Source organism: Serinus canaria, chromosome 4 (genome assembly GCF_022539315.1).
Source record: "Serinus canaria isolate serCan28SL12 chromosome 4, serCan2020, whole genome shotgun sequence".
NCBI classification, from domain to species: Eukaryota; Metazoa; Chordata; class Aves; order Passeriformes; family Fringillidae; genus Serinus; species Serinus canaria.
Window position 1 is genome coordinate 63,525,806 of NC_066317.1, and position 7,653 is coordinate 63,533,458.

The following is a 7,653-nucleotide window of genomic DNA, read 5'->3' on the forward strand; positions in this document are numbered from 1 at the left end:
AGAAAATGCTGTGTGCAGTGTTGCACACTGCACCTCAGCCTACACTCTGGTTTGATCATTCCTATCACCTTTTTCACACTTCTAATATTTTTTCCACATCCATCCAGCATGCAAATAGTTACAGGAACATAGCTAAGAAACCCATTACAGGGGTGGTGGGCCCACTTGTTATTCCCTCTTATCTTTCCAACCGATCCAGCCCCTTCTTAGAGGCAGGAATCCATCCCTGCTATTTTTCCCCTGGAGCAGTCTCCTACTCTAGTCATCGAAATGAATATGCAAGGTGGAAAGATTGCAGCCTGGTGAAAAGCTGTGCTCTCCTTTGCATCCTAAACAACCACTGATCTCCCTGTAAAAATAACTCCTCAGAAGACTGCACGAATTCACTGGCTGGTTTGCATGCAATTAAAAGAAACCCAACGACAACAAGAAAAATCCCTTGTATTTTTAAGACAGAGCTATTTTTCATAGCAGAGCTTTAAAACTCCTTATAAATGTGAGATGCCAGTGGTTTCTCATGAAAACAAAAGATCCCGGGGCTTAGCTCTCTGCTGAGAGGGGAGGAAGCGCCAGGGTAGGAGTGAGGGAACATTCAATCGGGCTGCTCTGACAGCTTTATAGCCCAGATACAATGGGCAGAGCCTCGGCACTGATGAGCCCCATCCCCGCGGCCCCGCGCTCCGCTCCGCCCGAGCCGACACGGCGCGTCCGGGCCGGCCCCGCACCGGGGCCCCGCACACCTTTGTGAGACCCCCGCCAGCAAAAGCGGCTGTTTAGCAAAACAAAAGGACTCCCGTAATCTACTTATTGTGCCTCATTAGGATTGCGGGCGCCCTCTTCTAATGGGAAAGTTATAGGATCAAGCCGGCGGCGCGCTGCGGGGTTGCCGCGCCGGTAATAAAGACATTTTTTTCCCCGTTCATGTCCAAGCATGACAAGACACAGCGGCTCGCTCCCGAGAAGCCACTTGACATCTTCATTGTTCTACCTTCGCCGCTCAACACTTTTTTCCACCGTTTCTTGGGGTGAGCGTCACGAATCCGAGCGTGGCTTTTCCAGGGAGAGGGAGGGGGTTTTGGTTTGGGTTTTTGTCTTCTGCCGGCTGCAGAAGGGAGCTCGTTCGGGCAGGATCTCTGCTCATTTTCAAAGGAGAGTCCTGGGCAGATGTTATCAGGGATAGTTTATATAAATCCGAGCCTAGGTTAATTCAAAAAATATGTCGTTTCTGCGGCAGCTGTGAGCCGCACAATGTTATCGTGCTCCTGATATGCGGGCACCTAGATAACATGACAGTCCCTAGGTGATAGGGTCATATCAACCTTTGATGCTGAAACACATGCAAATTCCCCTTAGAGTTGGAAATGCAGCGCTTCTGGGGCTGTTTAAAGAAGACATTGTTCAGATAGCGTTTCTCACTGAAGCTGCAGTTTCTTATTTCCAAAGGAGGGGAGCCAGCTCTGTTGGATATTACAGAGCCCCTTAGAAACATTTGAGAGAGAGCTTAAAATTAACCATTATAGCCCAATTTAAATGGATTTATGGAACATAAAATGAAACAAAAACTTGGCTTCTTTAAGAAACTGTAGAGTAAAAAATCTGACGTGTTCAGTAAATACAGCAGCCAGAGTCCTACTGCAGAAAACATTTGTGAAACACTGAGCATTTGACTTTTTCTTCATATGTACTTGATCCTAATGGACCATTTTGTGTCATCAGTTTTGAAGTGAGAATACTTGATGAAGTCTTCAGGGAAAGGGCTTAAAAAAACAGTGACATGGTAAGGACACAAGGATTTCAAAGCCCTTCAGCACCCTAAAAAGGCCTCAGTCCAGAGCACTTCATTAAGGTGAAACAGAGGTTTCCAGCATCTGGACTCAGGCTAACCACACAGCCTGTTTCTAAAAACATTTAAAAGTAGATCACCCTTGCAGGGAACACATGTATAATTTAATGGTTCATGACAACGCTGCCCTTCAATTTGTTGAAACACATTTGAATCAGTGTTGAGGACTATCACACCCAGGGGACACTGGGGCAGGAATTTGGGATGGTGCAAGGGCATTCCCTACTTTGCCTGAGATAAACCCTCCTTCCAAATGCCTTAATCTTTTCCTGATATCCTAGTGCTTACAGAAAATCACTATGACTTCTTAAAGACAATGAATGGTCAACATCTGTTCTACTCAAAAATAAATTCCGTTTATAATCTTATCTGAAGAGGAGCTATCAGTATGGTGGTAAAATAAAATAAAGTATGATATTCATGATGTATCACCATGATATTCATATTAGATCACTTGTATATTGCCAGTGTGATAATATTAAGGTGGATTTCTCTTTTGTTTTTGTTTTGTTTTTTACCTCCCATACCTTGGTGAAGCACCCCTTGCACACACAGTCACTGGCAGCAGGTGTGTTAGGGTTTCTGTGAGGGACTGTGGTATTGAAATCTTTGCTGTGGGTGATGGAGAGCCCAGGTCTCTGAGCCTGCCAGGTGACACACAACCCAGCTCTCCTGACCACGTGCAAATGTTTGCTCTCCAATAAGTGCAATTTCAAGCCCAGTCTGTGCTTGCATGTATGAAGTGCACAGAGCCTCCAAGCAAAACGCTGTAGCCAGCAGGAATGGCCTTCCCAGGAGTGCAGGGAGGAATGAGGAGCAGTCACTGCCTTTGGAAGCATTTAGTGAACCAGCCAAAGTGGGAGAGCAATGACTGGGCAAGGACTGCCAGGGTGTGTAACCCGGGAGGATGCTGCCCTTTCGGGAAAAGGAGATGTATTTAGCAGAGCTCCAGGCAATGACAAGTCTTGGAATGTCATGGCTAATGTTCCACCCAGTAGCCTGCAAGGAGACCAAATTTCTTGGAAATACAGCATTTCTCATGGGTATCTCATAAACTAATTATTCTTCTGAGCTGTCCCTTCCTAGAAGGGCAAATACACGACAAAACCCAACCAAAAATGAAGTTGAGCTGTGCTGGCACAAAGAGCAATGCATGGGCTGAACCTGGAGTGGTGCCATTTTCCTTAATCTGTTCGTAGGGAGGTAACAAATAGCCAGTTTCTCTTGTGTATCAGCAGCTTTGAGGCCTCTTTGTCAGCAGAGCTAAAGTCAAGTGCATCAGTAATGCCTGTTATTGTGGCAGACACCACAGAGAGAGCATTAGGAGCTCCCTCCTCACCCAGGGAACACAAACCAGGGTGTGTTTATGGCCCAATAATTGCTTGTTTGTGTAAAGTAATGATGTCCCTGTTTGGCTTTTAGACCAATTAGTAGAATAAAGGTGGTAAAAACACCAACATAATTAGTTTAATGACTATAAACCACTGACACTAAGTGTAAAATCTCTAGCCTTTTTGACACCCCGGTTTTATAGTGCAATATAAGGAGGGCAGTAATGTTAGCATGTAGGGGAGTTCCTCTGCTTTTGTAGCTGACTTTGAATGCCCCTGCACAATCCGATGTGTTTCCATCGCCTGGGGTGGCTGGCTGTGGCCTCGTATTAAAGCAAACTTGCCTCTGCTAATTATTCTTTGTACTGCTTTTCCCCCTTGCTAATTAAGAGTGACAGAGAGATTTGATTATCGTGTTTTCCTAAAAGTTAAAAAAAAGACAAAATCGAACTTCTACCCACCCCAGATCCCCAGGCTGAAACAGATGCTGCTCTTTGCATCCAGGGTCTCATTGCTTTATCAATATGTTACCAGCTGAGATTGCCAGGGACTTGCTGCCAGTAGTTGAAGGCATTAAAAATCAGTTTTCTAGTGCCAGCCACGATGCCAGGGCTGTGTTTGGTGGGTAAACAGGAGAGTTATCTGGATATGCAGCTCCCTCTGAAAGCATGAACAGCCTCACTGTGGCACCACAGCTCCCTTCCCAGTGCAGCTCAAAAGTAACTGTGGAGATTGGGAAGGCCAAGATTCACCCTGGGATAATTCTTCACCTGGAGACTCTCTTGAAAAAAGCAATGCAAACAGCAGAGAGCCAGCCTTAATTCCCAGATGTTGGTTGTTGCACCCACTGTTGGTCCTGCTGTCCAACAAACCCACCAGCAGGGCTTGGTTTCCTCCTGATCCTTTAGGAAAGATGGTCTGTGGCTGCCTTTGCAGAGGAGCAGAGTAATGAGACAAAACAACAGGGACCTTTCACATGGCAAATTATGTAATAATGCTTTAAAAGTAATTTTTTCCTAAGGACTCAGCTAATAGAAAGGAATTGGGAGTGGTAGCATTTTGACCATAAGTTTGAACTTCTCAATGCCCAGGACTCCCTGGATTCAGGCTAGTTTTGCTGAGAGTTTTAGAATTTTTTTAATAGTTTCAACAGATGTGCAAACCAGAATTTGTTGAATTAAAGATGATAGTAAAAAGGATATCTCATGCTCAGAAAGCTCAGCTTTGGAGTTTTGAAGCATTTGTCTTTTAGCAAGAGGTCCATCTTTCTTCCAGCCTCTGCTGAAGCTGGGCTGCTCTCTTTCCATGGCTTATCTAAAAAAGCTTCTGCCTTCCTTCACTCTTTTCGGATCAAAGGGAACATTATCAGTTTACAAAGCACCCCTGTTTCTTCCTGTCTCCCAGCACCTCTGTCTCACTAACCTTCCCTCCAGGGTCAAGGGATTGGGACCCAAGTTGTTGGGAGCTCTGGCTCCCCTGGGGCAAGGGTGGCCATGGAGCTCTTCTGCACTGTGAATTAGAAAATCATGCCTAAATTTCCTATTCCCAGGAAAAGTTGCTTAGTCTGATGACACAGGCAACCAAACATCTCTGGTAGAAGATCTCTGAACCCAGGGAATCCTGAGGGATTCAGTTTGACCCCCTGTCCTTGATTTGCACTGCGGGGAAGAAAGGAATAAAAGGCATAAAAATGTAAGTTAGAGTGTCACCCTTTGCTTTGAGCTTCCTGCCTTTTGTCAGGCTAAGTGCCCAATGCCATTTAGATGCAAGTTTTCCTAAGAGAATCCTCCCCCAGCCAGGCTTCCAGGGAAAGTTTTGCAGTGCCCCTTACCTTCGTGGCTGCAGGCTGGGGAGGGAGCAGTTCATCCAAAATCGCCCGTCATCAGAGAGGTCACTTCATCTCAGGGTTTCATTATGGCTGGCTGATGTTTCTTTGAGGATTGGAGCAAAGAGAGGAGGATGCACTTCATCTTCTGACAGGTTTTGTCACACAGTTGTATTACCTAGCCATTCTCTGCCTCAGTTTACCTGCCAGTTCAATGGTTAACAACAGGTTCTGCGAGGACATTACAAATCCATAGCATTTCCAAGTGCCTGAATGTCTCTTGTGGGTTGAATTTAGGTTGGAACATCTTCTTCAAAAATCTCTTTTGCTAATGCTGCATTTTTTCCCTTGCCAAGATGTCCAGATGGATCTTAGTTAAAAAAATAAAATTAATTTTTTTTGCTAGATTCTCATTACAATATGTTACTGATAGAACACTTGCTTCTTAAATATTTCTCCCTTCTATCTATCCCACCCCAGTCTTGCCCCTAAACAGATTCTCAATTAACCACGAGAACAGATTCTCAATTAGGAATGGGCAAAACTCACAAGCTCATTTTCACATATTTATGTGGTTGGTCAATGTTTTTCTGTCTCAGAAGATATTTCTCATTGGTTTTCAATTAAATAAAAGCATCTGCTCACTGGAAAAAATGTTTCAGCACAACTGAAGCTGCAAACCAGTCTTGATCTTTGGTAAAATATGCGCTGCATCTTATTTTGTTGGTGGTGACCCTAATTTTTGATCTTAATTTTTCCCAGAGGTTATAGAATCCTGAAATTTCTCACTGGTTTAGTAAGGTGTGAGGTAAGGACCCTCTCTGAAAGCCAAATACATGAAAATAAGTGAGAATGCAATTATTCAGGTGTAGACATGCCTGCTTCCCAATCCTGCATGGACTGGATATACCTGATTATATATACCTGGTTTCACCTGGAGAGCACACAGGTTGTTCTTCTCCTTTTAGGTTTGGTGGAAGTCCAGGATAATTTCATCAGCCCAGTGGAGCTGTACCCAGAGAGGCCATGCCATTTTATGGCTGCAGTTCCTGCCTGTGCAAATCACTGTGATTCATGCTGTGCCTTGGAAATGCAGTGGACGTGCTGAAGGCCACTGAAGCCACGTCATCCCAGAAAAAACCCCAAATGGCCTCTGCATTGGTCACTCACTCTTTCTAGTGGTGGCTCTGAGCACAGTGCAGGAAGGACAGAGAAGGGTTGATTCCCCTCCACCACGCTGAGCTCCTGAAACCCCAGGCAAAGCTGATTTCTCGGGAAGCGGAGGTGAAGAAAAGTTAATTTACCTGCTCAGGTGAGACCATGCTTCCTATTGTAATTTCATCTTTAAAAACAGAGCCCTGGCCTAAAGCCCATTTTCAGGATTTCAGCCTGTCCCAGGTCAGCCCTGGAGCAGCAGGAAGGTGGCACAGCCTGTCCCTCCATGCAGGGATCTGTGGCTGGGTTTAAGCACCGGATTAGCTGCAGAATAGCTAAGCTCCTCTAAGGCTTGGGAAAACATGCTGCCCCTCCATGCTTAGTGGGTTTGCCAGGCTCTCCTGTCACTTAGAATGAATGGGGAGAGAAATCATTATTTAATTATCTGGGAAGCCCTTTAAAAGACTAATCAGCAAGGAATTTCTCTCCAGTAGTAACAGCTGGCTCTCACACTATGAGTCACAAAGAGAGATATTAAAAGGCTGTTTTTCTCAGTTAGTGAACTTATTAACTGTGCTCTCCTCTATTATAGAAATGCTGCTTTGTTCTCTAACAATGGTCCCCAGCCCTTGAGAAACATGACAGCACTCTGAAGAGGATGGGGAGCTGTCTTACTGTAAGTTGGGGTTTACCTAGTCCAGGGTCTCACACTTCAAATGCTGTTTTGGGGGTTCATTGAGGCTCTTCCCTGCAGCCAGGTGGCAAAGGGGTCTTTCATGAGAGGAGTCAAATAGAGGATGCATCAGGAAAGGGCACAGCAATTCATGCAGTGACAGCAGCAATTCACTTCCCTGCTGCCCTTGCAGCTAGGGAAAATTGCATCCAAGCTGGCTTCCCCTTGGAGAAGCAGTGGCTTGCCTTGGTGCTGTGGGAATGGCAGAGAGGAATGAGCTCAAAGTAGTGGGCTGGGCAGGATGAGAGGAAAGAGATCTCTCTGAAGAAGACTGGGACATGGAGATAAAAAGGGAAGAGGTGTTCTTTCCAGGACAAGGGGGCTGTGAATTGTCATCAAGTTGGGAAGACCTGACTCAGCTCTGCCCAGAAACCTCTCTGCACGAGCTCCCCTCATGCCAGTGCTCCACAGTGGATTCAGGAATGAGTAGGCACAGGGCACCTATTAAACCTCAGTGCAAGGAAGTGGCTTTAAGTCCATGTGGCATCTTAAGTGACATTAAATGAGGGAAGCCATGTCTCAGGCAGTGTAATTCCATGCTCCCTGTCTGTCCCTGTCTCTAGGTTTACACTTTGGGCACCAGGTTTGCTCTCCTCTGCAATCTGCAGTTGTGTAATGAGCATTTCAAAGCTCAGCAGACCCCATCAGCCCCTCCAGGTCTGTCAGCCAGAACCTTGCAGAGGGAAGAGCTGCCTTCCTTCCCTGGGCCTGTCAGCCCTCAGAGGGTTTCAGCATGTAGCTCTCCAAACACAACTGGTCCAACAGT

General features: G+C 45.7%; 1 long non-coding RNA gene across 1 annotated transcript; it reads left to right on the top strand.

The window, feature by feature from the left end:
- Nucleotides 1-712: 712 nt before the first annotated feature.
- On the top strand, nucleotides 713-7,304 carry LOC127059563 (uncharacterized). The gene is made up of 3 exons (XR_007777512.1): nucleotides 713-1,025; nucleotides 5,968-6,311; nucleotides 6,747-7,304. It is a non-coding gene; the product is annotated as an uncharacterized LOC127059563 (long non-coding RNA).
- The last annotated feature ends 349 nt before the right edge of the window (nucleotides 7,305-7,653 follow it).